Raw genomic sequence first — 8,354 nt, 5'->3', positions numbered from 1 at the left:
AATGGAAAGCCGTGATGTCACAGGGAGATCGGTGACTTCACAAGGACAGGGTTGACATTATAGAGACACCAATGACATTATCGGAGACATCACAGGACACAGTGGTGACATCACAGAGACAGAGGTTACATCATTGGGCAACAGTGACATCACAGGGGATTAATAACACCAAAGGGACAGCAGTGATGGCACAGTGACATAGGTGACATCACTGAGACATGGTGCCACTTCTGTGGACAGTGGTGACATCAGAGATACAACAATGACATCAGTGAGGACATTGTTAACATCACAGGGGACATTGATGACACCACAGAGACACCAGTGACATCGACGGGGACATCTTCGACATCGGTGACTTCACAAAGCAAGGGGTGACATCACAGAGACACCAGTGACATTAACGGGGACATTGGTGACATCACAGGGGACAGTGGTGACATCAGAGAGACAGCAGGGGCATCACTGGGGACCAGTGACATAAGAGTGAAAACAGAGGGACAGCAGTGATGTCACAGGGACACTGGTGACATCACAGGGGTCTGGTGACATCACAGGGACAGCGGTCACATCACAGGGACATGGGGGCACTGCTGGGGACAGTGGTGAAATCACAGCGACAGCAGTGACATTACTGGGAACCAGTGACATCACAGGAGAATGTTGACAACAAAGGGAGAGCTGTGATGTCACTGGGACATCAGTAAATTCACAGGGACAGGGTTGATATCATAGAGACACCAGTGACATCATTGGGGACAGTGGTGACATCACAGGGACAGAGGAGAAATCTTTGTGGACCAGTGACATCACAGGGGACTGGTGACAAAAACAGAAAGCCCTGATGTCACAGGAAAATCAGTGACATCATGGGGACATGGAGCCACCGCTGGGGACAGTGGTGACATCACAGAGACAGCAGTGACATCACTGGAAACCAATGACAAAACAGGGGACTGGTGACAACAATGGGAAAGCCATGATGTCACAGGGACATCAGTACCTTCACAAGGCAAGGGGTGACATCACAGAGACACCAGTGACATCATCATTGACACTGGTGACATCACAGGGACATCGGTCACAACACTAGGGATATTGGTGACTTCACAAAGACAAGGGTGACATTATAGAGAAAGCAATGACATCACTGGACATTGGTGACACCGCAGGGGACAGTGGTGACATCACACATACATGGGTGATATCACTGGGGACCAGTGACATCTTAGGGGACTGGTAACAAGAAAGGGACAACTGCGATGTCACAGGGACATCAATGACATCACAGAGGTCTAGTGACATCACAGGGATATCGGTGACATCACAGGGACAGGGTGCCACCACTGGGGACAGTGGTGGCATCACAGAGACAAAGGTGACATCACTGGGGACCAGTGACATCACTGGGGACTGTTGATAACAAAGGGACAACCGTGATGTCACAGGGACATTGGTGACATCACAGCGGACTTCAGGGACTTCACAAGGACAGGGGTGACATCACAGTGACACCAGTGACAATGTCAGGGACATCAGTGACATCAGAGGGGACAGGGGTGACATCACAGGAAAGTTAGTGACATCACTGGAGATCAGTGACATCACAGGGGAGTGTTGAGAACAAAGGGACAGACGCGATGGCACAAAGCCATCTGTGACATCACAGGGGTCTGGTAACATCACTGGGGACATCGGTGACGCCACAGGGACCTGGTGGCACTGCTGGGGACAGTGGTGGTATCATCGAGACAGCAGTGACATCACTGGAGAACAGTGATGTCACAAGGGACTGCTTACAGCAATGGGAAGGCCGTGATGTCACAGAGACATTGGTGACATCACAGGGGGTGGAGGTGACAACACAGAGACACCAATTATATCATTGCGGACATTGGTGACATCACATGGGACAGTGGTGACATCACAGGGGAATCTGTGAAATCATAGGCAACTGTTGCCAACAAAGGGAAAGTCGTGATGTCAGAGGGACATCACAGGGACATCACAGGGACATCGGTGACATCATGAGAACATGGTGCTACCGTTGAAGACAGTGGTGACATCACAGAGACAGCAATGGCATCACTGGGGACCAGAAATATCACTGGGGACTGGTGACAACAAAGGGAAGGTCGTGATGTCACAGGGACATCAGTGACATCACAGGGGACCTGGATAACAACACAGAGACACCAGTGATATCATGGGGGACATTGGTGACATCACAGGGGAGAGTGGTGACATGACAGGGACAGCACTGACATGATTGTGGACCAGTGACATCACAGAAGACTGTTGAAAACAAAGGGGCAGCTGTGATCTCCCAAGGACATCAGTGACATCACTAGGGACATCAGTGATTGCACAAGAAAGGGGGTGACATTGCAGAGACACCAGTGACATCATCAGTAACACTGGTCCCATTACAGATACACTGGTGACATCATTTGGGACCAATGACATCACATGGGACTGCTGACAACAAAGGGACAGCTGTGATGTCACAGGGCTATCGGTAACATCACAGGGGACAGGGGTTACAACACAGGGAACAGAGGTGTCATCACAGGGACATCGGTGACATCACTTGGGGACAAGTGATGTCACAGGAGACTGGTGACAACAAAGGGACAGTTGTGATATAACGTGGATGTTGGCGGAGGAGCTTCCAGAACAAACTGCACACAAATCAGGATGATTTATGCAAATGTTCCGCTTTATTTACACAACCCAACCTCTTATATACTTTCACTGTCCCCCGGGGCGTGATCACTTTCAAACTATTGGTTATTTGCTGTAACCCACGAACTGAGCGTGCATTACTAACACACTTCCTATTGGGTGCACACAGATGTCCATGTGATATGAAGACATTGTTTTTCTCCTAAAACTCCTCCTTATTTTTGTCACAGGTTTCTCTTTGTTTACATTCCTGCAGTCTGTTATCACTGCTCCTGTATCTTTCCACTGCCTGCAAAGAGGCTTCTGGCTATGTCAGGGGCAGGCCTAACTGAGGCCAATTAGTACGGTTGATCTATAGTGTGTCTTTTTTCAGCTAAGCACCCCACACATGGACATCAGTGACATCACTGGGGACATCGGTGACTTCACAAGGACAAGGGTGACATCACAGAGACACCTGTGACATCATCAGTGACACTGGTGACATCACAGGGACAACCATGACATCACTGTGTGTACCAGGTTCACAAGGACACGTCTGGAATAAAGACAAGTACAACAGTCATTCAAACACTACAAAATATCTTTTATTGCAGTGAGAGTAAAAAAAACTATTAGCAAAGAGAATCAAAAGCTTAAAAAGAATACAAAAACACTACTTTATCTATTGGCATTCATACAATACCACGAACAGTCTCCGTTACAGCATTAGCTAGTAAAAAGGGAATTAAAGGGATAAAAGGATATAAAATGTTTGATTTCTTGGTTGTTTCCTATCAATAAACTGCTCACCCGCACAGACAGGTCAGGCCTACCAGGGTCTGCAGGGGCTGGTGGGTGTCCCCACGGAACAGCGCAGTGTGGATGGAAGGATGAGCATTGCTCCACCCAACAGTGCTGACACCCCATTCCATCAGCTCTACATTAAACTACATAGGGCCAGGACACAGCATTAGGCGGTGATTGAGTGGCAGCCAAACAGCACCCGTTCATCACCTCATGGCAACAGTCTGGGCGTGCCCCACTGTAGGGGAAGGGGCCAACGACCCCTGCCCACATCATCTTCCTCTCCATCACCTTCCTCAGCCCTATGGACGACCTGTACCATTGTGTTTCAAGGGGATTTGTATCTATCTTGCAGAATGTAACCAAGCCAAGGAGGAGCTCAGCTCTGATAATGGGGGACATCCAGTTAACTTTGCTAAAGGCACAATGGGCCTTACAGTGAACTTGTGCAATAAAGTTACCTTGTACAACACTCTGGCTGGTTTCACATGCGAATATAATCACTTTCTCACCCCTATGTGCTCCACTGGTCATCTAAATCAAAACTACCCCCTTACACCATGGCAACCATTGTGCATTCTCATTGTGACCTCGAAAAATGAAGAGGGAGAAGAGTGGAAAAGGGGGAGTGGTCTGGCAGGTCCAATGCTCCCATGGGGGTCTTTGGGCACAGGGGGCTGGAAAAGAGGGGTGTCCTCCCTGAGCTCCCAACTGACTGTGGGGTGCTGGGGCTGCTGGATCCAATCACAGCTTTGGGTTATGCCAACACTTTCAGTGTAGAGCAATTACAGAGGTGGGACTGAACCACTTTTGTCTCCCAGGTTTTAAGGATGGCAAATCAGATCTATTCATAGAAATGAATTATTTAGGGCTACAAATGATCAGACAAAAGATCTTCATCAGAATTATTTACTCCACAATAGAAACACTAAAACTACCAGTAGGACAGCATAAGATAGGACAGTGCTCTACACTAAAGCAATTGTTGAAGCAATTCTACTCAAACTGGCACCAAAGCAAGAATTATTCATTAGAGATGGATAGAACTCCCCCAGACCAACACTCGGGGGGAGATCTCTGCTCTCAACCTCCAGCACTGACCTTGGGGGGTCCCCAGCCAAGGCAGGAATCTCCACACACCCCCCAAGAAGGGATCTGTTGACACAACCTGCCCCTGGCAAAGGGGACTGGCCCTTTCTGGTAAAAAGGGATGGACTGACAGTCCCTGGACTCCAGGGGTTGCCTCACCATCAGGGGGGTCATTTGGGGTGGGAGCAGTGGCCAAAGCTCTTCCCGCAGTCGGGGAACTCGTAGGGTCTTCCCTTACTGGTGGGTCCGTTGGTGTTTGGTCAAGTGGGAGCTGTTGGTGAAGCTCTTCCCACACTCCCCACACTTGTAGGGCCTCTCCCCGGTGTGGATGCGCCGGTGGATGACGAGAGTGGAGTTCAGGTTGAAGCTCTTCCCACAGTCGGTGCAGTGGAAGGGTCTCTCCCCTGTGTGTATCCGCTCATGCACGAGGAGAGTTGAACTGCGCTGAAACCTCTTCCCACATTCCAAGCATTTGTAGGGTCGTTCCCCGGTGTGGATGAGCTGGTGGGTGCAGAGGTTGGAGCTGTTCCTGAAGCTCTTCCCACATTCCCTACACGGGTAGGGCCATTCCCCAGTGTGGATGAGGTTGTGTTGGATCAGAGTGGAACTGTCCCTGAAGCTCTTCCCACACTCCCCACATGTGTAGGGCCGTTTCCCGGTGTGGATGAGCTGGTGTCGGATCAGGTTGGAGTTGTCCCTGAAGCTCTTCCCACATTCCCTACACGTGTAGGGCCGTTCCCCAGTGTGGATTTGCTGGTGCCTGAGGAAGTGATTGCTCTGCCTGAAGCTCTTCCCACATTCCAAGCACCTGAAGGGCTTCTCCCTGCTGGGAGGCTGCTCAGGGACCACCAGCTCAGAGCTCTGGCTCAAGCTCCGGCCGCCTTCCTGGCACAGGACAGGTCTTTCCTCCTCAGAGCACCCTGGGTTGGCTTTGCAGCCCCTCCTCTGGGGGCATCTCCGGGCCTTTTCCTCCCCGCTGCCTTCCTGCGCCGGGGAACCCTTCAAAACGGCCTCTCCCACCAGGCTCTGCCGGGGGGATTTGTCCTCCGTGCTCTCCGTCCTCAGCTCGGGGTCTGGGGCAGGAAGGAAGAAGGACAGGCAGGGGATTTGCCTCCGGCCCAGAGGGAAGGCCAAGGACATCCCCCAAATCTGGCCCCCACATGCACCATAAGACAGGGCCAAAGGGCCACTGACTTCCTCCTCACCTGCCTGGGGGGCCCCTGGTCCTTTCCTCTTCCTTGCAGCTTCCTCCTCCATCCACCGAAGCTTTGAGAAGGACAAATCCTGCTGGGGGGGAAAACAAGGGCTGAGCGCGTTGCCTTGGGGGTTCCTCCTGCCCAAGTCCATCTCTAGAACTCACCGGGCATCCTGGGACCATAAAAACCTCCAAAACATCACTATTCAGCCCAAAAAACCCCAGCCAGTAGCTCCTCCTCTCTGGTCTCTCCACTGTGGGATTCTGGAGGTCCCCCCTGTTCGGGCTGCTGGGATTATTCATGTGTATTTGCGGTCTCCCCTCTACAGGGGTCCCTGCCCTCTCCAGGCTGCTGCAGGTCCTAGGAATCCAACGCTCCCCCATCTCCCAACTTCAGGGTTCTGGGAGACCTCCAAGATTCAGCTCACATAAACCCAAACCACCAAGGTTCAGGCAAAAACCCCTCAGAAATAGCAAGACGACCCCTGCCCCGAAAACTGCAAAAAGTTGAGATTCAGCTGAAATATACTCCAAATTATGAAGATGGCCCCAAAAAAATATCTTCCACAAGTTCCCTCTCTCTGGTCTCTCCCCTCTGGGGTTCAGAAGGTCTTCCCTGTCTGGGATGTTGGGGGCCCCACTTAGGGATGCTGGGAGTCTTGGGGGTCTCAAGAGTCCCTTCTCCGCTGACTCTCACCTTCGGGGTGCCGCCTTCCCAGACATTCCCCCTCTCCAGGTTCTCCACCTTGTTGTCCCAGGGATCCCAGGGGTCCCCACTCTCCAGGTTTCTCCTTCTCCGCTCCCCCCGTTTCAGGCTCCCGGGGGTCCCGGGGCTCCTCCCTCTCCGTGCTCCCCCCTCCAGTCTGCCGGGGGTCCCCCAGCTCCGCCACTGCCCGCTCCGCCCTCCACCCTTGGCAGCTCCCACGGGGACCCCAAACCTGCTGTGTCTGCCCAGCCAGCCCCGGGTTGACAGCGGCCCTGACCCTGTCCCTGCTCCTCCCTGCAGGCTCCGTGGCCGTGCACACTTTGTGTTCCTGGGTGCCACCAGCTCAGCAGCTGCAGCCACTCCAATCAGCGCCCGCAGCTCTGCAGCAAAGCCCCAGCTCACCTGGCACACAGGGCATGCACACAGCACCTTCTCGCTGCTGGGCACTCCCAGATCAGCCTCTTCCCCAGCACGGGGCTCTCCTGCCTCAGCACCACCTCTGCCTTCCACTTCTTCTCAGGGGCTCCTAAGGGCCAGCTCTGGGCTCACCTCCAGGCCATTGCTCAGGGCCACCTGGGTGGGAGAGGAGGGGCAGCACCACAAGTAGGTGAGTCCCGAGAACCCCCTGGTGTCTCCAGTGTCCCCAGGGCCTCCCCATGGCCCCAGTTCCCTCCTTGAAACCCCCCATTCCACTGGCCCCAAACCCCATCCCTGATGTCCCCAACCCTCCATCTCCCCCCAGAAGGCCCCCCTGGACCCTCTGACCCCCAAAATGGCCCCATCCCCCCACGCTCACAGAAAGGTCAAGGGCATCTGGGGACATGTTGGGGACACTTGGAGGGCTTTGGGGGGCACTGGGTGATTACTGGGGGATACTGGGACACACTGGGGTTAACCAGGGGGTATTGGAGGGACTGGGGGGTTATTGAGGGATGCTGGAGGGCACTGGGAGGGACTGGGTGATTACTGGGGGATTACCAGAACACACGGGGAGACACTGGGAGGTTACTGGGCCATACAGGGGGTTACTGGGTGCTCACTGGACGATCATTGGGCCATACTGAGGGACAGTGGGAGGTCACTGGGAAACACTCGGTGGTCACTGGGGGGGTTATTGGGTCATACTGAAAGCCACTGGGAGGTCACTGGGCTATACTGGGGGCACTGGGATCCCCTTACCCACATGTGGTTCATCTGTCTCACAAGACTTTGGGTGGCACCGCCAGGACCCCTCCCCTGAGGGCTGGGAGACCTCTTGAACCCCACTGATAGGCTTTAGGGACCCCCGGGATCCCCTCCCTGTGGGGTCTCTGTGTGCTGAGTTTTGGGGGTCTCTGGGGTTCGGGGGGGGCATCAGGACCCGCTTTCCCTGCGGTCGGTCCGCCCAGCCGGCAGGGGGCGCTGTGGCACGAGCGGCAATGGCGGCGCCGCGCGGGCCTAATGGGAGTTGTAGTTTGCTCATGGGGACTCTGCTGGCGCCTGCGCAGTGCAGCCATGGCGTTTAAACCTCTCTCCTGAGGGGGTTCCAAGGCCCCAGCCCTTTCAGGGACCCCCTAAACCCCTTCAGGCACCTTCACCCTCCCCTCTGAGCGCCCTCAGGACACCAAATCCCCTCCGCGACCCCCCGGGAGCCCCTCACGGACCTCAAAACCTCTTCGGGAACCCCCGAGCCCCTCCTCTCCACTCTGCCGAGCCCTCCAGCCTTCCCGCCCACAGCCGCGCTCCCCGCAGCCCCCGAGCGCATCCCCAGCCCCGCCGCAGCCCCGGCCAGGGCTCACAAAGTCGGAGCAGAGCCTGCTATCGCCGCCATCGCTTTCCCGGCAGCCACCGCGGGGCTGTGCGCGCGCACCGCCGGCAGAGACCCCGCCCCGCCCCCTTTTCCGCGCGGGGCAC

General features: G+C 54.6%; 1 pseudogene; it reads right to left on the bottom strand.

Annotated features, from left to right (window-relative positions):
- Nucleotides 1–3,517: 3,517 nt before the first annotated feature.
- LOC126638132 (gastrula zinc finger protein XlCGF7.1-like) lies at nucleotides 3,518–8,145 on the bottom strand (annotated as a pseudogene).
- Nucleotides 8,146–8,354: the final 209 nt, after the last annotated feature.

The sequence above is a fragment of the Myiozetetes cayanensis genome, unplaced genomic scaffold (assembly GCF_022539395.1).
Source record: "Myiozetetes cayanensis isolate MyiCay16 unplaced genomic scaffold, myiCay2020 scf164, whole genome shotgun sequence".
Classification (NCBI taxonomy): Eukaryota; Metazoa; Chordata; class Aves; order Passeriformes; family Tyrannidae; genus Myiozetetes; species Myiozetetes cayanensis.
This window is presented reverse-complemented; position numbering and strand designations above follow the sequence as displayed.